Source organism: Elephas maximus, chromosome 21 (genome assembly GCF_024166365.1).
Source record: "Elephas maximus indicus isolate mEleMax1 chromosome 21, mEleMax1 primary haplotype, whole genome shotgun sequence".
NCBI classification, from domain to species: Eukaryota; Metazoa; Chordata; class Mammalia; order Proboscidea; family Elephantidae; genus Elephas; species Elephas maximus.
The window spans coordinates 65,489,473-65,514,633 of NC_064839.1; the positions used below are offsets into that span (position 1 = coordinate 65,489,473).

General features: G+C 38.8%; 1 protein-coding gene across 5 annotated transcripts in view; it reads left to right on the plus strand.

Annotated features, from left to right (window-relative positions):
- CLCN3 (chloride voltage-gated channel 3) overlaps positions 1–25,161 on the plus strand; it is a 106,557-nt gene that overhangs the window by 13,845 nt on the left and 67,551 nt on the right. The gene's annotated exons all lie outside the window — the stretch shown is intronic.

A 25,161-nucleotide genomic window follows, 5' to 3' on the forward strand; every position in this document is an offset into this window, starting at 1 on the left:
TTCTGTCGGACCTCTCAGTCACTCTGCTTACCCATGAGGAAATGGCTCGGGGGTAAAGTGGTGGAGCTTGTTGGATTTGCCTCTCTGTTTCACTTCTTTTCAGAATCTTGGCCTCTCAAGTTCTGGCTGCCTTGTATGTGCTCTGCTTTTTTTTTTTTTGTATTTTACTCAGCCTTTAGATTTGTTTTTGTTGGGTTGATTGGTTCGATATAAGTTTTCCCATCCTAGCTGGGAATTGAAGTCCCAAAGCTGAATTTTAAGAATAAATACTGTATTTTGCTATTGTTAATAGTAATTTGCTATCTTTATCGTTCATTTTTTTCCTAATTTTACGTATTAACTTGTAAGCCAAATGCTTGCATTCATAATAGGAAAAATTAGTGCAATTTAACAGCCTCCCCATTTTTTTCTTTGTTTAAATAACTCTTTGGCCTTTTATGTTGCCATTGAGGTACTATGAGCCATGGTGATCCCATGTGTTACAGAGTAGACTGAGCTCCGTAGTGTTTTCTTGGCTGTAACCTTCATGGAAAGGCAGTAGGGGGAAGTGAACAGCCTCTTATATAGGAATGGGAAAGGGCACTGGCAGCTTGTGATAGGGTAGGATTGATCTGTAGTATGAAGGAGAAGCTCTGAAATTCTGTTGAAACGGAATGACACCTTCTCTTACACATCTCAGGAGCCCTGGTGGCTCAGTGGTTAAATGTGCTCAGCTGCTAACTTAAAAGTTGGTGGTTCAAACCCACCAGCTGCTCTGTGGTGAAAGTTGTTGCAGTTTACTTCCATAAAGATTTAACACCTTTAGAAATCCTGTGGGGCAATTCTACTCAGTCCTATGAGGGTAGCTGTGAGTTGGAATCAACTCAAATGACAACGGGTTTTGGGTTTTTATACATCTCACTTGTCTTCAGACTGACCGAGAAGGGTGTCTTTTTTAGTTATTTATTGCTGCTTAAAAACTACTTTAAAATTAATGACTTACAGCAGTAATTACTTGTTATTTCAAGTAATTCTGTGTGTTCACTGAATAGTTCTTCAGGTTCATATGGTGTCTGTCAGCAGGGGTGCTGTGACATCTGGGAGGTCCAAAATACTCTCACTTACTTGCTGGGTCTTCTGCATTTGGGCCTCTCCATCTGGCTGCTTGAGCTTCTGTCTAACATGGTGATCTCAGGGTAATCAGACTTCTTACATGACGGTGGTTTCTGAGAGGATATGCTCCAAATATACAAAAAAGGAAGCTGTAGATCTCTTTAAGATCTAGCCTCAGAAGTTAGCCAGTGTAACTTCCACTGTATTTGGTGGTCAAAACAAGACACTGGTCCAACCCGACTAAAGGGAAGGGGAAATAGACATCATCATTTCATGAACAAATTGGCAAAGAATTTGGGGCCATATTGAATCCATCACAGCAGGCACCTTCAAACTTTCTTAAAAAAGGAGGTGGTAGGTATTTGAGGTTTTTAGGCAGTATGGCCTCTGTCAAAAGTATCCAACTCTGCTGTTGTTAATCAGTGAAGGTTGGCTTGTGGGTTGCAGTTTGCCAAGCTCCTGCACCACAGTGTCTCAGAAGCTAGTACTTTGTATCCACATAGTTCATCAATGCTTCAGTAATAAAATCTAGGTAAGAACAGGGAAGAAGGGTATCCTATTCATAGATAGAGACCTGGCATTGTGAACTTTTCAGGGCTGTTTACTAACTGCAGGATTACAGACCTGAATTGAAGAAATTGGAGGTGGTGTTAGAAGAACCTAAAATTTTTTTGTGTGATTTTCTTGTTATAATACCAACTTAAGGAAGAAAATTTAAAAAATACAAAAATCGCCCAGAGGAAGCAACAGTTAACATTTTGTTGCATTTTTTTCATTCCTTTTAGTTTGTGTAAGCATGAACATATTTGTTATATGTATATATATACTTAAAAAATTAGGGTTATACTAATCAGTAACCTTCAGTAAATATTTTTCTACATTCTCTATGTGCCATATTCATAGTTTTGTATCATGCTTTCTTAACTACATTTGTTCATTTGCTTATACCAATAGGTAGTCTTCTGAAATATGATTTTTAATGATTACAAATTTAGTCCTTTCAAAGGAGATATTGTTACTTAACCACTGTCTTAGTTTTCTAGGCTTTGTTTTGGTTTCCTAGGATTGCCATAACAAAATACCACAAAGAGGGCGGCTTTAAAGAACAGAATTTTGTTTTATCACAGTTCTGGAGGCTAAAAGTCCAAATCAGGGTATTAGCCATTTTGGTTCCTTCAGAGGGGTTTATGGTAGGAATATTTCTGCTGGCAATCTTTGGCATTCCTTTGCTGATTATAGATGCATCTGCCTCCATTGTCACATGGTGTCTTTCCCCTGTGTCTCTCTCTCTGTCAGTTCTCCCTTTTTATAAGCCACCACTAAGAAGAGATTAGGCCGAGGAACCACCTTACTCTGGTATGACTTAGAAGTCTGCTCAGCCAAATATCTTAGGTTTGTCACTTGTAAGTTTTCCTAAACATTTGAACATATTTCAGCTAAGTTCTTTGCCACTTTATAATAAGAATTGCTTTTCCTCCAGTGTCCAGTAACATATTCATCATTTCCTTTCATCTTAAGCCAGATAGAAACACGTTTACCATCCATATTTCTAGTAACATTCTGTTCTTGATGATATATACTGAATTTTTACACAGATTCCACGCACCTTCTACGTTTGTCTGCCAACCATGCCCTGCCCCCTGCACGGTATTTTCATAAGCACCACTGTGCTAATTTTTTTTACATGTTGCTGTAAAAAAATCAGCATAGCGTGCTTATAAAAATACCTTGCAGGGAGAGGGCGTGGTTCGCAGACAAAGGTAGAAGATGTGTGTTATTTTTGTAAAAATACTGTGTGTGTGTGTATGTGTATTCTCAAAGACAATAGAAGCTTTCTCTACAGGTCTCCTTTTTTCTGAGATCTTACCAGAATTGTCTTTAATGCCCATAATTCTACAATAATCTCATCAAGGTAGCCTAGGCTTTTACTATAAAGTGCTTCAAAACTCCTCCAGCTTCTATCTATTACCCATTTCCAAAGCTACTTCCACATTTTTAGGCATTTGTTACAGCAACACTCTACTTCTTAGTACCAGAATCTGTACTAGTTTCCTGGGGCTACCATAACAAAGCATCACAAATGGGGTGGCTTATAAGAACAGAAGTACATTGTCCCATAGTTCTGGAGGCCGGGTATTCAGAGTCAGGATATTGGCATGTTGAGTCCTTCTGAGGGAGAATCTATTCCATGCCTCTCTCCTAGCTTCTGCTGATGGCTAGCGGTCCTTAGTGGTCCTTGGTGTATGGATCACTCCAGCCTTTTCCTCTGTCTTGGCTGACTGTCCTCTGTGTGTGTCTGTGTCTTTTCTGCTCTTTCATAAAGATACCACTTATGTAGAATTAAGGCCCATACCACTGTAGCTTGACCTCATGTTAACTTAATGGATAACATCTTTAAAGACCCTGTTTTCAAACAAGGTCATGATCACAAATACTGGGGGACACAGTTCAGTCCATAGCATATTGACTAATCACAATACAAATATTTATAAAAGGTTTATTGTATACCAGGCTCTGTGCTAATGGCTTTTATTAACTACGCCATTTGTTCTTTGAGTCCGGAACATCTGACTCTGGAGTCAGCAGTGTGAACCAAGGTGCTATACTTGCTTCCTTTAGTGGTGTTTGAATCCAGTGTGACTGTAATTAAATAGTTTAGAGAAATTACTCAGGCACTAATTTAATATTAAAATGCTTGTTTTTATCACAATATACCTCAGAATGTTTTGTAAAATAAGTATTTGGCATTGTTTAGCCTTGGACAACTGAGAATAAAAGATTTAATCAATAATCATATTACAAAATACAGTGAAGCCTGGACTTTTTTATGTAGTATATAGGGTAGGCAAGAGATAGATGGAAAAAGTTAAGGATTTATTTAGTGTCTATCTATGTAGAGCCATGTGCAAGGTATAGTGGTGGGGGTAAGATTTAAGAAACATTTACATGCTTTATGTTCCATGAAGTATCAGTTATCTTCTCAGGAAGATGTTAACAGAATACCTGTTGAACGGTGACCTGGTCCTGTGCCATCTTCACGATCGTTGGCGTGTTTGAATCCATTGTTGTGGCTATCATGTCAGTCCATCGTATTTCTTTCTATGTTCCTTTCCTTTGGGTGTATTAGACTTTGTCCCCCAACTTAGAATACAAGCAGTTTCCTTTCACTTACAACATTCAAGTGAGGAAATGTCAGTAACATTTTCAATAACATTAATGAAAGGATATAGCTCTAAAATTTATATGTGACATCCAGATTAGGATTTAGGTTATAGGGATAAACTGTTTTGGATTCCACTGACTCAGTGAGTAGTTATTTGTTCCTGTTCTTGTTTTAAAAGTAATTTAAAGATATAGACCTGCTAATCCCCAAAACAGAGTTAGTTTTATCTGCTGTATGAATACAAAATAATCCAGAACGCACTGTGATTTAAAAAACAAAAGTTCTCTCTGATTACAACTATTTAGCAGTATCAGTTAAAAATTTAAACTAGTGAAGAACTGAAAAAATTAAGCTTAATATGTATTTATATGCAATATATCTAATTTGAATAAGTCATTTTAGTCAATAATTCAAATTCTGCGGAAAATGCAAAATTTTTCATTCCAGGTAGCAAAGAGTGAGGGCCAATACTTCGTTGCTGGAGTTGCATTCATTAGAGAGAACTGTATGGTCCTTCCCTCATTGAAAATGAAGCATATGACTGTTCATCAGTACAACTTTAGTATTACTCTTAGTACTGTTTTGTTCACTTGAAATAACAGAAATGCCTGAGATCGGCTTATGGGGTGTAAGGTATAGTCAGCCACCTATTTAGCGAATGTTTCAACAGTTCATTTGTGTTAATCATGCTAACTAATACGTTTAGAAGTGAGGTTTGACGTCATATGTGGATTGTGAGTAACATGGCTTACATGCCTGTGTCAAGGTTTAGTCCCACATTTCCAGCATGGCTGTATCGTGACGATAGTGTCATACTGAGAAAGAAAATGTGAGAGAAGCGATAAGCTGAGAATGCTTACTCCAAATTATCTCAGTTTTTTGCCTATGGAAAACCTTTAAAAAGCTCTGGGATGTGAATGGAATACACGGATATTTACATACACAGAACTGATTTGATGGCAACAGGCGTAGTATAACCCATTTCCCATATATCACAGCGTAAGCTATAGGAGAACTCTGAGTCACATAAAGCTACATGGCTTATGAAGATTAGGGGTGGATTGTTTTGTTCAAAGTCTTTGTGGCCCTTCCATCTGTGCTGAAACTTAACATACCTTCCGAGCTAGTTAAGAGATTCCAGCACTATTGTTGTAGTAATACCCCTTCTCAGACTTACTTTATTGAAAATATATGTAGTTTTATTAATCTCATCTTCCTTCTGCATAGAATATTCATAAATACTGTACACACTAGAAATTTCAGAAAAAGCCTAGTGAAGCAGATACACAGTGACCATGCTAGGACTCCTCTCGGGGTGGAGCCAAACATCTCAGTCCAGGGTCCAGCCTTTTGTCGTGCAGACACAGAAGCATGGTGTCGTCATCGAGAGAAGTGGATTCATATTAACCAGAGTTCCAGAACTTGTTGGATAAAACCATAATGCAGTTTTTTGATAGCGAGAAATATACTAATACTCTACTTTATTCCAAAGAAGTTGACTGCCAGGCCTCCCTCATCCGCCTTACTGCCAGGCCTCCCACATCCGCCTTACTGCCAGGCCTCCCTCATCTGCCTTACTGCCAGGCCTCCCACATCCGCCTTACTGCCAGGCCTCCCTCATCCGCCTTACTGCCAGGCCTCCCTAATCCATCTTACTGCCAGGCCTTCCTAATCCGTCCTATCAGTCTAGAAGCTCCACTGAAACCAGTTTCAACCAGAGTTGAGTAGTGACCTTGGAGGTGCACTGGCCAGGAGTCGAACCTGGATATCGGGAGGTGAGAATTCTACCACTGAACTGCGGGTACACAAAATTCAATAATTAACATAAGTATTTGAAAGGATGAAGCAAGGGAAAACAAAGACATAAAGTGGAGAGACCAATGAGATCAATAAAAAGATATTACAATATACTTTCTAAGGGAATACTACAAATTTGGCTCTGAGCTTTTGTAATAGCAAATGAAATGAGGGAACCTATTTAGTTAAATGGCTTATGGTGTTTATAAGAGAATAAAAAACAGTTGCTCGGCAGACACCCTATTACTGATATTAAATAGTAAATGTTCTGGTGACATTATAAAGTGGTTACCATCCAATGTATTAAACAGTGATTTTAAGGGATATGCATGGAGTAAGCAGTAATACTTTCCACAGGACTTTTGTTGTAACATTCATCAATATCACCAATTGAATCACAATACCCAATTCCATAAGGGCACTAATATGGCATAAGCATTGCTGACTTAAGATTGCCTGGCAGGGTCCACAGATGTATTTTATAAGTATGTTGGAATAGATGGACTGTATAGATAGTTTCAGGGAGTCGTCAGTATATGTGATTTTCCTACTGAGGTTTGATATATATTAAATAGCAGTGATTTTAGAATTATAACAGAGCTATGTATTTAACATTCAGCTACCTTTTCTTAAATCAAGGAGCCTAACAAAGACATGAGGCTGAATAACCAAAAAAAAAAAAAAAACCAGACCTGTTGCCATCAAGTTAATTCTGACTCATAGCGGCCCTATAGGACAGAGTCGAACTGCCACATAGGGTTTCCAAGGAGTGGCTGGTGGATTTGAACTGCCGACGTTTTGGTTAGCACCCAAGCTCTTAACCATGTACTGCCAGGGCTTCCAGAGACTGAATAGGAGTCACTAAAAGTCCCTTCTAAGAAAAGTGGAAGCTGTGCCCATGGGCAGGATCAGGAGTCTTCTTTGAAAACGATTTTTTTCCTGCCATAAAACCAAACCAAACCCATTGCCATCAAGTCAATTCCCACTCATAGTGACCCTATAGGACAGAGTAGAACTGCCCCATTGAGTTTCCAAGGAGCGCCTAGTGGATTTGAACTGCTGACCTTTTGTAACCACCATGCCAGCAGGGTTTCCTTTTCTGCCGTAGTACACAGTTAAATGGTTAACTTGTATTCCATATAGCAAAAACTGAAAACCAGACCCAGTGCTGTCGAGTTGATTCCGACTCATAGCAACCCTGTAGGACAGAGTAGAACTGCCCCATAGAGTTTCCAAGGAGCGCTTGTTAGATTCAAACTGCTGACCTCTTTCTTGGTTAGCAGCCATATCACTTAACCACTGCACCACCAGGGTTTCATGGGAAGGCCACTGTAATTTCAAGCATGGCAAATTTTAAAGGAAATACCTACCACAGGCATTAAAAAAAGTAAAACAAAAATAAATAAAGCATTCCCCCAAATATCCATAGAATGCCTGGAATACTTCTTAATATATCTTTTGTTTTGTTTCTTTTAAAGGGAATTAAACTGTTTTATTAAGCAGTTTCTGAGGGGCCAAAGGGGTGGGGACGATAAGGTCTGATGACTGGTCTGACCTGGATCTTCTAGACCTCAAAACCACCAAAAAGCTTAGTACATTTTTTAACGTTGCCGTTATAAAACTTTTTGTTCTTCTTCTATTCTTTCAAGATTTCTTTCTACTCTTAAAATGTTAGAGGACCCCAATGATTTTTTAAAATGTAGTATATAGCTGTGATTATTTACCATAATATTAAACATTCAGTATTAAAACAAAAAATTTCCAAAAATGTGTCCTTTAAAAAATGACACTCATAAACTTATTACATATAATATTAATACCATTTTTATGGGAAAAAAACTGAAAACCTATTTTCCAAATTAAAAATAAATTTAGCGAGAAAAGGGGCATTGTTTCATATGTTTGTATATATCTGTTTTTTGGCTTAATGGCAGACAGCTAGATTTCATGTCTGCTTATCCATTCTATCTGTTGTAATATGTGTTCTGGTTGCTATATGTAAGAAATACAGGCAAAAACCCAGCCTTACGAAAATATGTAGTTAGAAAAGGAAGGAATATTTTAATAGCTTTTCAGATTATTTTGCATAGTCTTCTTTGATGCTACACCAAAACTTGGCAAATGGTGATAATTTCTTAAAGGTTAATTGCAATGTGAAAGCTGAAACCATATTAATGAACATTTTATCCTCTGTTGCATTATAGTTCTTTGGCCTGTTTTGTACTTTGAACGGATCTTTTACCAACGCGTGAGCCTGTAACATCATGCATTGGTCACTTGGAAAACACTGATGGGCTGGTTATGCAGGTCTTCTAAATGGTTACACATTTCATTTACACAAAATCAAAAAATTACATTTGTTAATATCGTCACCAATCTCATCAGAAGAGTCTTTAAATATTGGAAAGCTGTCAAGCTCGCAGTTGTGTGTACAGGTTTTCCGAAATTTGATTTTCCCTGGAAAGCTCCAGATCGTTCTTGGTAATCACTACTGTCAGTTGTTTTACTTGAAGAGACAGTTTCACTCCGTTCCTCTTGAGAAATTATCTGCTAGCTATTAATGTCTCAAGGTCCATAGTTTGTGTGTCAGTTGTTCCTTCAAACAAAAATGGCGTTCCGTGAGAAAAGTAGCCTAGCTGCCGTTTCTCCGGGTGTTTGTGCATGGAGCCCTGGTGGCGCAGAGGTTCAGCGCTTGCCTGCTAACCAAAAGCTCGGCAGTTCGACTCTACCAACTGCTCTTTGGAAGTCGTGGTTCAGCTTACAACTCAGACATTTACACACAAGTGTTTTTTTTTTTTTTCCCCACAACCATTGTATGAGCAGAAGTGTTTTATGTGTTCTTTCCATTTTGTCACATAGAATATTTAAAAGATGTATACACCAGATTGGGATTTAATAAAATGAATAATTTTTACTCTTTTTTTTTTTTTTTTTTTATCCAAGGGCATTCGAAAGTAAAACTGACTTTTTAAAAAATTTCCCTGAGCGTACAGGATGGTAAACAATCCAGTGAAATGGTCGTTAGCACTTGGTGCCAGGGCTTTGATTTGTATGAAGATGCCGGTAGCTTTACCGGCTGTTACTTTTGCGGTAGAAACGCAAATGTCAGTACAATGAAAAGGACAAGGAATGCTGTGAATAATAATACAAAAAGATTGAATGATATGACCCCCCAAAGGTGTCCGCATTATAGCTCCCAGAACCTGTGAATATGTTACCTTAGTTGGTAAAAGAGACCTTGAGAATGTGACTAAGACAAAGATCTTGACGTGGGGAGATTTTCCTGGACGTCGGAAGGGTCCTCGCGGGAGGGAGGCTGGAGGAGCAGAGTCAGCAGTGGGTGTGATGAGGAAGCCAGATTCATGAAGCAAGAGGTTAGAGTGATGTGAGGAGGGGACCCTGAGCCAAGGAATGAAGAAGATAAAAAGGCAAGGAAATGCGTTTTTCCCAGAAGGAGCGCACCCTTGCCGATCCTTTCGTTTTAGACTTCTCACCACCAGAACCGTAAGAGAATAAATGTGTCATTTTAAACCGCTAAGTTTGTAGTAATTTGTTACAACAGCAATAGGAAGTGGGTGCAAACATTTTAGTATTATTATGAAAATGTTTTTGACCTCACAGGCCCCCCTGAAAAGATCTTAGGGATTTCCAGGAGTGTACCAACCACACTTTGAGAATTGCTGTTTTAATATAAGCTAGCTGCAAAATGTACACTGAGTAACCGAATGAGGTGGCTTACTATATTGTTATAAGCCGTGAGAATGCAGTACTTATATTAAGAAAGAATAAAATTTGTGTGTATAATATGATCCCAACGCTCTTAAAATGTTATACAGCCACACACAGAAAAAATGTTGGAGGGAAATAGACCAAAATAATGGCTTTTCTGTTGCTGTTGGAATTCAGGTACTTAGTATTTTTTCTATGTGCTTTGCATTGTTTCCCAAATTGTCACCAATTTGGCTGCCAAATTATAAAATGGAACCTGAACATCCAGGCCATTTTAGGGTGCATTTGTAAATGTAGGAGAATGGACCATATTTCATTGAACAGAGTGCTAATTTGATTTATAACTTTTAAATATTTAATCATGTGGTAAATGGGCTTTCTTTTGTACTCTTATCCTGGGACTTGTAAATGTTAGGTTTAAACTTGGGCCTAGCTGCCGTCTTTCCAGGCCTTTGTACATGGAGCCCTGGTGGTGCTGTGGTTAAGAGCTCGGCTGCTAACCAAAAGGTTGAAGTTCAAATCCACCAGCCACTCCTTGGGAACCTGACGGGGCAGTTCTACTGTGTCCTGTAGTGTTGCTGTGAGTCGGCATCGACTTGACGGTGACAGGTTGTACTTGTTGTATCCTTTGTCTGTAATACAGATTATTACTTGTTCTTTGCTTTTTAGGTGAAATTCACTCTATCCAGAAGGTTTACCTGACTCCTCAAGTCTGGGTTGGAGGCCCCTCCTAGGTAGTAAAGGACATTGCTTCTATTGTGTTTGGTTTCTTGACTTCCTTCTTACTTGTTTACAGCCTGCCTCCTCCTAGATTAAGACATACATTCTTTCAGTATAATTGTTTTAGCAAGGCTGTTGGCTTGTAAACTCTTTCACCACTCCTCCCTCCCCCATTTACATAGTTCTGTTTAGAGTAGATTCATCATATATTGATTATATAATTAGATTCTTTTTAAAAATAATTTTATTGTCTTTTAGGTGAAAGTTAACAGTGCAAGTTAGTTTCTCATTCAAAAATTTATACGCGAATTGTTTTGTGATACTGGTTGCAACCCCTGCAGTGTGTCGGCACTCTCCCCCTTTCCGTCCCAGGTTCCCTGTGTCCATTTGTCCAGCTTTCCTGTCCCTTCCTGCCTTCTTTGCATTTGGTCAGGAGTTGCCCATTTAGTCTTATATATTTGATTGAACTAAGAAGCACATTCCTCATGTGTGTTATTGTTTGTTTTATAGGGCTGTATAATCTTTGAAAAGCGGGCTGCAGGAGTGGCTTCAGTTCTGAGTTAGCAGGGTGTCTGGGGGAATAATTTAGCTCTTGATGAGTAATTTTATTTTCCTTATTTCTAAATTTTGTGGGGAGGGGTCTTAGCATATTGTAGCTAGCCATATGAGCTGGTTGTTTTATCCCTCCTTTCGGTGTCTGATATTGGTATGCACACAATAGGAACTTACTAAGTTTGGTGTTTCATAAAATATAAATCTGTTTAACATATTGGCTGGTCATATTTTGGAACTTCTGGAGAGTTTCCCTTTTTATTTATTGCACTAATAAGAACATATAGAGAAGAGTTTTGACTTAACCAGATAGCTGTAACCGGGTTGGATATTCAGTGGAGTCGCAAGAACTGTTTACCTATATGGTTATAGCTGTATTGTACAGAGAGAGTCCACCAAAATGGTAGTCTCGGATCCAGGAGGAAAGAGGCACCGAATGGGAAGCCAGGAGAAAACTACAGAAAATATTGGCTATATTAATATCTAAAAAACATATCTAGCTGTCTGAAATTAGTCAATGTCATCATCTCTGTTTCTACCCTACCAACCCAAAGCAGAACAGTTTTGGAAATAAAAGAATATGGTAGAAGCAATGGTGGAAGTGTTGCTGTTATACGTGAGAGTCCTTTGTGGCAGTTTTCATTTGGGTGCCTAGAGTTTGTTGTTAGTTGCCATCGAGTCGGTTCCAACTCATGACAGTCCCGTGTGTGTTAGAATAGAACGGTGCTCCATAGAATTTTCAAGGCTGTGACCTTTTGGAAGCAGATCGTCAGGCCCGTCTTCAGAGCCAACCTTTTGGTTGGTTGTTGAGTGCTTAACCCGTTTGTCACGCAAGGACTCCTGCCCAGAGTTTAAACATATTTGTGCTTTGTGCAGCCATCAAACAGATTACACCATGACATTCAAAGTCTTTGTCTTTTGGAGTTTACACTCTAGTAAGAAAGGGCGAGCTATTAAAATAGACAATAGCCCTATAGATAAACAATTATAATTGTGAAAAGATGAGTGCTTTAAAGGGGAAATATGGTTGTGAGAACATATAAGTGGGGAATCTAAGACGAGTCATTTAAGGTGAGAACTAAGAAATGAGTACAAGTTAGGCAAATGAAGACAGCAGTGGAATGGGGCTGCTTGAGAGCTTGGATATAGGGCAGAGTTGCTGGAGGAGGGAAGAGCTTACGAGAAAGCCCTCAGGTAGGAAAGAGCTTGGGGCATTAGAGGAACTGTGGCTGGAGTGTAGAGGATGAAAGCTGTAAATTGGAGGGACTGAAGCTTAAGAGGGTAATCAAGGGCTAAATTATGCATGTTAAGGTTTTGACACTTTTTCCTAAGAGTGCTGGGAAACCATTCATTGAAGGGTTTTAAAGCAGGAAAGTAATATGATCTCTGTAATTTCGAAAGATCATTGGGCTGCTGTGTGGGCAAATGGATCGGTAGGTGGTGAGAGTAGGGAGGTAATTGTGGCAGTCCATGAGAGAAACGATAGTGCCTGGGACTAGCGTAGTGAGAGCACAGCGGGGAGTAGACAGACTCAAAGCAGTCAGAGATAAAATGAGCCAGATGTATTGACTGCTCGGAGGTGAGGTGGAGGGTAACAGGAGAGGGACGTGTTCTGTGTTTCTGACGTATGCATCTGGTAGCCCCGTTTACAGGATGGGCAGTACTGTAGGAAAATTTAGGTGGCTGAGGATTAAGAGTTCAGTTTTGGATGTGTTTTGGGCATGCCGGTTTGAGAAACTTGTGGTTCGCATTTGAGGTCATATTCAATTTTATATCCCTTTTTACTTAAAGTAAAAATACTAATAAAGTATTGCCTTGTGGTACAAAACCTCATCTTAATAATTTTTTGATGGTTGCATCGTATTCTAATACATGAATGTATTCTAAATTCCTAGAAATAAAATTACTGGGAGGAAGGCATTTATTAAACATCTGTCTATATATAGTGAATGCTGTGTTTTGAAAATTGGTGGTAGAATTTGCTGCTAAAGTCTAAATGTACTTGGAGTTGGTTTGTTCTGTGAATAAGAGTGAAGCTGTTTATTTGGTATCAATTGCAGGTAAAAACATTTACTGAATAATCAAAGAGTTTTTCTTTTTTTTTAAGCATAACATCCTTGTTTGTGCATTTATAAGCAAAAATAAATTTTTGATAGTGTAAAGTTGTGTAGCTGAGAAATCCAAGAAAAATATTCTAGATTAGAATAACTCAACTTTGCTGCAGTGTTTCAAAGGTTGTGTTTGTGCATATTGTCTTCCATTGATGACAAGTTGTTTTTAGTTTTATTGTTTTATTTGTGTCTACCTACAACATGATGATTTAGAATAATAACATTGGTGGTATTGTCGTAACGAGCAAGACCTTTGGCTCTACGGTCAAATTTGACAAGAAACGTCAAACTTTTTTAAAAGCGTGGGATGGTTACTTTGTGAGTCTTCAGTAAACGGGTGTTTAGAAATTCTTAAAATAATGTTAACAAAACACTACCACTACCATTTAATAGTGTCTGTTGGAAAAAGGTCAAAATCTTTCTCTACTAGTCTATTCAAAATGATTTTTAGAAATAAACGGAATTCTAAGGCTTATCTGATACTTGCTGTAAGCAGGGTCATGTTCCTGATACACTTGGCACCTTTCATATGCTGTTACCAACTACTTTGTAAACATTTTTTGCACATTCATCTCTAGGCTACTTCAGTCAGAGCAGCCTACTCAATTTACTTAATATGTGTGGAATAAAGGAACTGCCTGTATCCCAAATTGTGTGTTCATGTAAGAGTAAGGTAATGCATTTAGGGAAAACTAACACATGGGGTCACTAGGAGTTGGCATTGACTCCTCAGTAACTAAAAACAACCCATGCTAAGTTTATGGAGTACTGTAATTTAAAATATTACTAATTGTGGGGTTTACAGTTTAATCTTTGTCTTTGGTTCCTGAGAGATGACCTCTAAAATCTTGGAATTTTCCCAGTAATCATACATCTCTTTGATAAAGACTCAAGGTCACACCTAACCTAATCGGTTGTGCTAATGAAGTAACTCCTGGTTGGGGGCCAGCCAGGCCGGAAGGACCCACATGGTGATATCACCCTCATGATCACCTTGGGATTTTGACGTCAGGGAGGGAGGGACTGGAGCTTGAATTATGTAATAAGACTCCGAATAAAAACTCTGGGCATTGAAGCTTCATGGGGTTCCTGGTTGGTGAGAGACATTGATGGCATGTGAGAGGGGACATGGAACCTTCGTGTTGGGAACTGTCTTAGTCATCTAGTGCTGCTATAATAGAAATACCACAAGTGGATAGCGTTAACAAACAGAAGTTTATTTCCTCACAGTAAAGTTGGCTAAAAGTCCAAATTCAGGGCATCAGCTCCAGGGGAAGGCTTTCTCTCTCTGTCGACCTTATCAGTCTTCCCCCAGACTAGGAGCTTCTTTGCGCAGGGACCCTGGGTCCAAAGGAGGCGCCCTGCTCCCGGCACTGCTTTCTTGGTGGTGTGAGGTCCCCCACTCCCTGCTTGCTTCCCTTTCCTTTTGTCTCTTGTAAGATAAAAGGTGGTGCAGGCCACACCCCAGGGAAACTACATTGAATCAGGATGTGACCTGAGCAAGGGTGGTATGTCCCAGCCTAATCCTCTTTCACCACAGGTGGACTTTATGGTTTATAACACATAGGAAAATTACAAAATAGAGGCCAACCACACAGTACTGGGAGTCATGGTCTAACCAAGTTGACACACATTTTGGGGGGATACAATTCAATCCATGACAGGAACTCTCCCAGACCTTGCCCTCTGTGCCACTTCATTTGTATCCTTTTTGCTGGAATGAAACTGTAGTTGTAATTTTAAAAAGCACCATATTTTTATGCAAATAATGCACGTTATACTTTTTTGCCAACTGAGCCCTTCCGCCAGGTATTTTCATAAGTGTGCTATGCTAATTTTTTTACAGCAACAGGTAAAAAAATTAGCATAGCATGCTTAGGACAATACCTTGCGGGGAAGGGTGTGATTGGCAAAAAAATGTATAATATGCATGTTAATTTGCATAAAAATACTTTATAGCGCTTTGCATTAGTTCTATGAGTTGTTCAAGCAAATTACTGAACACGAGTAAGTAGTGAGAGCCAGCAGGTCAGAAGTGAAGGGGGCTGCAAACTCCTGGGCTTATGGCTCATATCCTGAGGTGGTAGAAGGGACTCTAGAATTTGTAGCCAGAAGTTCAGAAGTGAGTGAGTCCTGGGGCCTCCAGCTTACAGCTGACATCCTGAAGGAGTAGTGGGAGAACCTCGAATTTGTAGCCAACAGGTCAGACGTCAGGGTATCATGTGGACTCCTAAGCTTGTGGTTGGCTCCTGCAGTCTTGGCTGACTTGGCCTTCTGGAGGACTGTCTTATAACTTGTGAGGTCTGATGTAGCTCCCGGTGGATAGGGTCAGAGGAAGAAGCACTGCATGTGCGGCTGGTGTCAGAGCAGAAGTGGCAGAGAGGGGAAAAGTGGAATTTGATTTTTCTACTCACTTGGTGTGAGAAGTGAGGATTTTGTTATATATTCCCATGCACTAATGAACGGGGAAAAAGAACTTGGTGTTAATAAACTAGTGGCTTGGTAAAATTAGCCTATGATATCAGTGGATAGCCAATTGAATACTGAATGAGTGTCCTCGGAAAGGCCACTGGAAAGAAGTGAGCTTAATTTTGTTTGTAATATACAGAATCTAGTGATTTTTACCTAAAATATCATTGGTCATTGTTCTGTAAAAAAGATTGTTATTTAAAAAATTTTTTTAAATTCCAAAGAAAGTTAACTAAAGTTATTAAGTCAATGAAGAATTTTTCATATGTATATTCATTACTTCTCTAACCTGGGAGAGAGTTTGGCCTTAATGTCATGGGTATAATGAGTTGACTTTTTTTTGTGCGTATAGAATATTACCTACGAACGAACCATCCTTTGAAGAATTGAGAAAGTTGCTAGCCAAATCGTGTTTTGTGTTTTGGTTCCGATTAAGAATTCCAGTTGAAAAGACTTCAGGAGTTATGAGCTAAGCCTATGGTATCGTAAGCTGTATGTTCCACATATACGTAATACATACAGTAAATACTAGAGGGTTAAGAGGAAGACCCTCAATGAGATGAATTGACACAGTGGCTGCAACAGCGGGCCCAAACATAACAACTGTGAGTGTGGTGCAGGACTGGGCAGCCTTTCATTCTGTTGTGCATGGGGTCGCTATGAGTCAGAACTGACTCGACAGCACCTAACAACAATTTATAAACCTGTTTAAAACAGTTCTGAAATGTTAACATTTACAGGGAATTTCTTGGAAGAAGCAGTGCTTAAAACAATTTTAAGTCACTACAGGTACTTAAAAAACTTATCTGCAACTCTTTGGGACTGTAAATAAGATTAGACTGGAGGGGTTTAGAGTAAGAAGAAAGAATACTAGATCACCACTGGGTACTACTAAGATGAATTGTAGTTTTTTAGGATAGATTTCTAACTTAAAATGACTTTTGAATGTGAAATATAACACATACCAGAAAATGCATAAAAAACAATTGCACAAGACCAGAAGAACTAGATGGCTCCTGGCTACCACTCTCGACTGTTTTGATCGGGACCACAATAGATGGATTCTTATAGAAGAAGGTGGAACAGAACTCAAATTCTTAAAAAGTTCAGACTTAATGGGCTGGTTGAGATTAGAGGACTTCCTAAGACTATCATCCTGAGATACACTTTAAACCTGAGAATGATGACACATTGTGAGAAATGTAACCAACATCACTGAATAATTTGAGTAGAAATTGTTGATGGGAACCTAATTTGCTGTGTAAACTTTTACCTGAAATCCAATAAAATATTCTTGAAACAAAAAAATAATTTAGAACAAGGCCTGACATATAATAAGTACTAAATAAATGCTAAGTGAACATATGCTTGTATTGGCACGGAAACCCTGGTGCCGTAGTGGTTAAGTGCTACGGCTACTAACCTTAAAGGTCAGCAGTTCAAATCCAACAGGTGCTCCTTGGAAACGCGGTGAGGCAGTTCTGCTCTGTCCTGTAGGGTTGCTATGAGTCGGAATCGACTCGACGGCAACGGGTTTGGTTTTTGGTTTTGTATTTGCATAAAGAAACCTTGGACAACCAAAAATCTAATAAATGTGGTGAGCGAAAGAGGGAATATGGAGACGGGGGCAGGCATGGGTGTAGGACTTTGCACATCCTGGGCATTTTTCCAGCTTTTTTACATGCTTTTCTGTTTGAACTATATGAATGTCTTATCCAAAAAATTAAAATTATTTTAAAACATTAAAAAAAAAAATGAGTGTGAGTGGCACAAGTGGTGACTGACTGTCTAGTCTGAGGTCAGAAGCAGCCATTGAATAAGTCAGTGTGAAGTAGCATCGTGCCAGGGGCACAGCTGTTGCGCAGTTAAACCCAGGCATTCACCGACTGATTGTTTGAGTTAATGATCAGCCACACCTGTGACTGTCTGTTTTTGAGTTTTATTTTTCGTAGTAGTATGTACTGTGTGCAGTGTTGTAGCCTGTAGGTCGCTGATGTCACCGTATCTGTGAGCTTATATGTAATGTTTCCAGCCCCCAAAGACAAAGGTGGGATTTATGAAGATACTCATAACAAAAGGTAATAATAATGAAACAAACAAAAAAAATGGGGCATTTGATTCAACATCAGAACCAACTAATGACGGAGTCATCAGAACAGAACCCCATTGCAAGTCAGAGACTACCTGTATGTTTGGATGAATAATGAAACAACAACAACAACAATGCAATTGTATAGTTTCTTGAGTTATTATAAAATACAAGTACCTGTGCAGCTCCACCCAGGCTAAGAATAAAGCAGCACTTACTCCAGCAGACTCCGCGTATGTCCTTCCCTTTCCCCAGAGGGAAATACTGCTCTCGTTTTCATAATTTTCTTGCCTTTCCTTGTGGTTTGATCACCTGAGTTGTTGTTAGGTGCTGTTGAGTTGGTTCTGACTCATAGCAACCCTGTGTACAACAGAAGGAAATACTGCCTGCTCTTGCACCACCCTCACAGTGTTGCTATGCTGGAGCCCATTGTTGCAGCCGCTGTGTGAGTCCATCATTTTGAAGGTCTCTCTTTCACTGACCCTCTACTTTACCAAGCATGATAAACTCCAGGGACTGATCCCTCCTGATAACATGTCCAAAGTATGTGAGATGGAGTCTCGCCATCCTGCACCTAAGGAGCATTCTGGGCTGTACTTTTTCCAAGATAGATTTGTTTGTTCTTTTGGCAGTCCATGGTATATTCAGTATTCTTTGCCAACACCATAGTTCAAAGGCATCAATTCTTCTTTGGTCTTCCTTATTCATTGTCCAGCTTTCACAAGCCTGTGAGGCAACTGAAAATTCCATGGCTTGGGTCAGGCACACCTTAGTCCTCAAAGTGACATCTTTGGTTTTTAAAAAATTTAAATAGATCGGTAGAAGTTCTTTATTTTCTGAACATAAGCTTTTTGAACAAATGTTCTTAATTGTAATGTGGTCCACATGTTGATCTTTTGCCTTATAGCTAATGCTTTTTGTGTCCTGATTAAGAAAATTTTTTCTACCCTGAAGTCATGAAAATATTTTCCTGAGTTATTTTGTAAGAGCCTTGTTGTTGCCCTTTCACATTTAGGTCTATAATTCATCTGTGATTTTTTTGCGTGTGTCATGTAGGATAAGGGGGTAGTTCATATTTTTTCACATAGATGTGTCCCAGCCTCACTTAGTAAGAAAGCCATCTTTTACCCACACTTCTGTAGTGCTACCTCTAACGTATATCAAGGGCCCGTATATAGAGGATCTATTTCTAGAGTCCTTATTATGAACTATTGATTAGTTTTTCCAGCTTTAAGCTAAAAGCATGCTGTTTTAATTACTATAACTTTTTAATCTCGTTAATTGGTAAAGAGTCCATTCACCCTTATTTTTCTTTAAGAGTGTCTTGGCTGTCCTCGAGTCTTTTTTTTTTTTTAATTGAGGTGACATTCCCATAATGTAAGTAACCATGTTAAAGTCAACAATAAATGACATTTAGTACATCGACAATGCTGTGCCACCACTACTGCTATCTATTTCCAAAATGTTTTCATTACCCAAAAATAAAGTCCCATCCCCAATAAGCAGTTATTTCCCGTTCCTCCTCTTCTCAGCTCCTGGCGACCGCCAGTGTGCTTTCTGTCTCTACGGATTTATCAATTCTGGGCATTTTCACGTAAATGGAATCATACAGTGTTTGACTTTTGTGTCTGGCTTTTTTCACTTTGCGCAATGTTTTTGAGATTCATCTACGTTGTAGCATGTATCCATACTCCATTCCTTTTTATGGATGAATTAAATTGCATTGTATGAACGTACCACAGTTTATCTGTTCATCCACTGATGGACATTCGCTTTGTTTCCACTTTTTGGGTATTGTCAATAGTGCTGCTACGAACATTTGTGTAAAAGTATGTATTTGAGAGGAGCCCTGGTAGTGCGGTGGCTAAGTGCTTGGCTGCTAACTGAAAGGTCAGCGGTTTGAACCTATTAGCAGCGCCACAAGAGAAAGACAGGGCAGTCTGCTTCTGTAAAGATTATAGCCTTGCGGTTGTTCTGCTCTGTCCTATAGGGTCTCAATGAGTCAAAATTAACTCCATGGCAACCAGTTTGTTTTTTTGTTTTTAAATGTATTTGAGTACCTGTTTCAGTTCTTTTTGGGTGTATACCTAGGCGTGAAATCCCTGGGTCATATGGTAATTCTATGTTTAACTTTTTGAGAAACCGTTAAAATGTTTTCCACAGTGGCTGTACCATTTTACAATCCCACCAGCAGTGGACGAGGATTCCATTTTCTGCAAATCCTTGCCTGTGCCTGTTGTTTTCCAGTTTTTTTGGTAGTCTTTATCTTAGTGCGGATCAAGTGATGTCTCATTGTGGTTTTATTTGCATTTCCCTAATGACTAATATGAAGGAGCCCTGGTGGTGCAGTGGTTAAGTGCTCAGTTGTGAACTGAAAGATCAGCAGTTCGAACCCACCAGCCGTTCCACGGGAGAAAGATGTGGCAGTCTGCTTCCATAAAGATTACAGCCTTGGAAACCCTATGGGGCAGTTCTGCTCTGACCTATAGGGTCGCTATGAGTCAGAATCAACTCCATGGCAGTCGGTTTATTTTTGGGGGTTAATGACTAATAGGAGACAGTTGTACTTTAGCAGTAGAATTCTTGCCTTCCATGCGGGAGATGTGGGTTCTATTCCTGGCCAACACACTTGAAGCGCATGTCGGTGGAGGCTTGTGTATTACTATGATGCTGAGCAGATTTCAGTGGAACTTCCAGACTGAGACAGACAAGGAAGAAAGGCCTGGTGATGTACTTCTTAATAAAAATCGTGTGGATCACAACAGTCCGATTCCGTTGTACATGGGGTTGCCATGAGTCGGGGCTGACTTGGTGACAGCTAACAACAACAACTAATGATGTTGAACGTCTTCGCCCTGTACCTGTTGGCCTTTTGTATATCTTCTTTGGCGAAATGTCTATTCAAGTCCTTTGGCCATTTTTTGATTGAGTTGTTTGTCTTTTTGTTAAGTTGCAGCAGTTCTTTATATGTTCTGGATATTAAACCCAATCAGATAAATGGGTCCATTTTTTTTCTCCCATTCTGTAGGTTGTCTCTTCATTTTGTTGATAGTGTCCTTTGGTGCACAAAGTTTTTAGTTTTGTTGATATCCAATATATGTATTTTTTTTCCCCATGTGCTTTTGGTATCATATCTCTGGATGCATTGCCAAGTCCAAGGTCATGAAGATTTATCCATATGTTTTCTTTTAAGAGTTTTATGGTTTTAGCCCTTATGTTTAGGTCGTTGATCCATTTTGAGTTAAATTTTGTGTATGGTGTGAAGTAGGAGTCCAGTTTCACTCTTTTGTATGTGGACATCCAGTTGTCCCAGCACCATTTGTTTGACAAACTATTCTTTCCCCATTGTGAGTGATTTTGGCATCTTTCTTAGTTATCTAGTGCTGCTATAGCAGAAGTATCACAAGTGGATGGCTTCAACAAACAGAAATTTATTCTTTCACAGTCTAGGAGGCTAGAAGTCGAAATTCAGGGCACCAGCTCCAGGGGAAATCTTTCTCTCTCTGTCAGCTCTGGGGGAAGGTCCTTTTTATTAATCTTCCCCCAGTTGAGGGGCTTCTCAGCACAGGAACCCCGAGTCCAAAGGATGTGCTATGTTCCAGGTGCTACTGTCTTGGTGGTATGAGTCCCCCATGTCTCTCTGCTCACTTCTCTCTTTTATATCTCAAAAGAGATTGGCTCAAGACAAAATCTTATCTTGTAGATTGAGTCCTGCCTCATTAATATCATAGAGGTAGGATTTACAACACATAGGAAAATCACATCAGGTAACAAAATGTTGGACAGTCACACAATACTGAGAATCATGGCCTAGCCAAGTTGACAGACATTTTTGGGGGTCACAATTCAATCCATAACAGTACCCTTGTCAAAAATGAACTGGTCATAGACGTATGCATTTGTTTCTGGCTTCTCAATTCTGTTCCATTGGTCTAAATGTCTGTTGTATTCCACTACATCGGTTTTATTTTTGTAGCTTTGTGGTAAGTTTTGACAGCAGAAAGTGTGAGTTCTTCAACTTTGTCTTTGTTTTTCAAGATTGTTTTGGCACTTCACAGCCTCTTGCAAATCTATGTGAATTTGCAGGTCAGCTTTGCCATTTCTGCAAAAAAGGCTGTTGGAATTTTGATAGGGTTTGCATCGAATCTTTAGATGGCTTTGAGTGGTATTGACATTTAACAATGTTAAGTCTTGCAGTCCGTGAACATGGGATGCCTTTACATTTATTTAGGTCTTCTTTAGTTCTTTTATCAATGTTTTGATAAAAGAAATAAAAAATTTCTTTTATAAATGTTTTCATTGTACAAATCTTTCACCACCTTACATTTACTTATCGATATTTTGTTCTTTTGGATGCTATTGTAAATGGAATTGTTTTCTTAATTTTCATTTTATATTGTTCATTGCTGATGTGTAGAGACACAACTGATGATTTTGTACCCTGGAACTTCATTTATTAGCTCTAGTAAAGGGCTGTGTGTGTGTGTGTATTTGGAATTGCTATATATAGCATCATGACGTCTGTGAATAGAGATAGCTTTGATTCTTCCTTTCTAATTTGATGTCTTTTGTTTCTTTTTCTTCCCGTATTGTTCTGGCTAGAACTTCTACTACAATAATGTTGAGCAGCAGTGGTGAAAGTTGGCATCCTTGTCTTGTTACTGATTTTAGGGGAAAAACTTTCAGTTTTTCATCATTGAATGTGATGCTAGCTGTGAGTTTTTTATAAATGTCCCTTATGGTGAGGTATTTCCCTTCTAGTCCAGTTTCCTGAGCATTTTTAACATGAAGAGGTATTGGATTTTCTGACATGCTTTTTCTGCATCAATTGAGATGATCTTTTTTTTTTTTTTCTTTCATTCTTAGTGTGTTGTTTAATGTATTACATTGATTAATTTTTTTATATTGAACTACTCTTGCATTCCTGGGATAAATGTCACTTGTTTATGGCGTATAATCCTTTTAGTATGCTGTGGGATATGGTTTGCTAGTATTTTGTTGAGGATTTTGCACATATATTCATAAGGAATATTGGTCTGTAGTTTTATTTTCTTGTGATGTCTGTCTGGCGTTAGTATTAGGGTAACACTGGCCCCATAGAATGAATAAGGAAGTGTTTCCTTCAGAGTTGGAGAAGGATTGATGTCATTTCTTCTTTAAATTTTTGTAGAATTCAGAAATTAAGTCATCTGGTCCTGAAATTTTTTTTGTTGGGAGGTTTTTGATTACTGATTCAATCTCTTTACTTGTTATAGGTCTGTTCAGATTTTCTATTTCTTGAGTCAGTTTTGGCAATTTATTTATAGGAATTTGTTTATTTCATCTGGATTATCCGTGGACAAAGAACTAAACTTGGCCTTTTGTCTCTGCTTTCTGAAAATAGCTTGAACAACTGATGTGTTCTTTTCCTTTCTAAAACAGCTAAAAAACCAAACCAAACCCACTGCCATCGAGTTGAATCCGACTCATAGCGACCCTACAGGAGAGAGTAGAACTGTACCATAGAGTTTCCAAGAAGTGCCTGGTGGATTCGAACTGCTGACCTTTTGGTTAGCAGCCATAGCTCTTAACCACTACACCACCAGAGTTTCCCTAAAACATCTAGGCCACATTTAAACATATTTAAATGAATTGGGAGTGCTCAACTCATCACTTGGTTCAGCGGGTGAGGTGGTGTGATGAGGCCTCTGGTGTTCCCCATCCTCGAGGCCTGATATTTGCCCTGTAACACGCTTTGTGGGCTCTGTAAGTAATAAAAGCTACTTTCCACGTACTAACACTGTGAACGTCTGGAATGTACAGACTCTGATTGGAAGGATGGAATATTCACGGAGGAATCATTATTAGTGGTCCGTGCCCTTTTCCTAATGGCCTTCTGGCAGTTTAGAATTGGGAGGCAACCTCTACGTACATCTCAGTTTTGGTGGTTTGTCTCACATATCTAATTTGTTGGTGTACAATTGTCAATACTATTTGCTTAAAATCGTTTCTTTCTGTAAGGTCAATGGTAATGTTCCCACTTTTCTGGTTTTAGTTATTTGAGTCTTACCTCTTTTTTTCTTAGTTTAGCTAAAGGTTTGTCAATTTTGTTGATCTTTTGAAGGAACTAGCATTTGGTTTCATTGATTTTCTTTTTCTTTTCTTTTATCTCTCCTCTCGTCTTTACTATTTTCTTCTCCTGCCTTTGGGTTTAGTTTCCTCTTCTTTTTCCAATTTCTTAAGGTGTGAAGCTAGGTTATTAATCTGAGATTTTTTTAATGTATAAGTTTCCTTCAGCACTGCTTTCCATAAGGTGCTGCTTCCCATATTTTTTGGTATATTGTATTTTAGTTTTCATTTTTCTCATAGCAGTTTCTTCTTTGACCCTGAACTGTTTTAAGAATATGTTGTTTATTTTCCTAATATTTATGAATTTTCCAGTATCCCTTCTGTTAATTGATTTTTAGTTTCATTCCATTGTAGTCAGGAAAGATACTTTGTATGATTTCAGTCTTTTAAAATTTATTGAGACTTGGTTTTGACCTAATTTGGCTGATGGCATTTCTTTGGCATCATTTAACATGTTTCCTTCTTTCTTGTATTTCCTGTAAATTCAGTTAGATCTAAAGACAAAAAACATTTTTAATTTCTTTCTTTTTTTTAAATTAAGTACATAAAATGTACGTTTTCTTGGGCCATTAGTGTTAGGAGGGGCTTAAAGATTTCTGTTTGTAACGCTATCGTCATCTGAAGGAGCCCTGGTCGCGCAGTGGTTAAGGGCTTGGCTGCTAACCAAAAAGTTGGGGGTTTGAACCCAACAGCTGCTCTGCGGGAGAAAGATGTGACAGTCTGCCTCCGTAAAGATTTACAGCCTCGGAAACCCAGTGGGGCAGTTCTACCCTTCGTACAGGTTTGGTATGAGTCAGAATCAAATAGATGGAAACGGGTTTGGTTTGGTTGTTTTTTTTATTGTCATCAAGACTGTCCACCTGGTGTCAAGATAAGTAAACACATTCCAAAGAAGTTGTAATTCCAGAATTATACATCAAATCGGGGTTAGAACCTAGTATGTGTTTGAAAGTAAAAATACCCTCCCCTTGTGAATTTTTAAAGCCTTATAATGTACTGCCGGAAACTCTGGTGGTATCGCGGTTAAGTGCTATAGCTGTTAACCAAAGGGTCAACGGTTCGAATTTACCTGGCGCTCCTTGGGAACTCTATGGGGCAGTTCTACTCTGTCCTGTAGGGTCACTATGAGTCAGAATCGACTCAACAACGGATTTGGTTTGGGTTTTATATGTACTGCTGGTATAGTGTGTTTGTTTCCTTGGATTTTCATCTTGAGCCATTTCCCAGAATTGTGCCTAGAAATTCTTTGTCTTTCTGCTCTCTTTCCACTTTGGCCCCACCCAAATTATAATCAACTTGATTAAACTATAATACCTAATTCTATGTCAAAG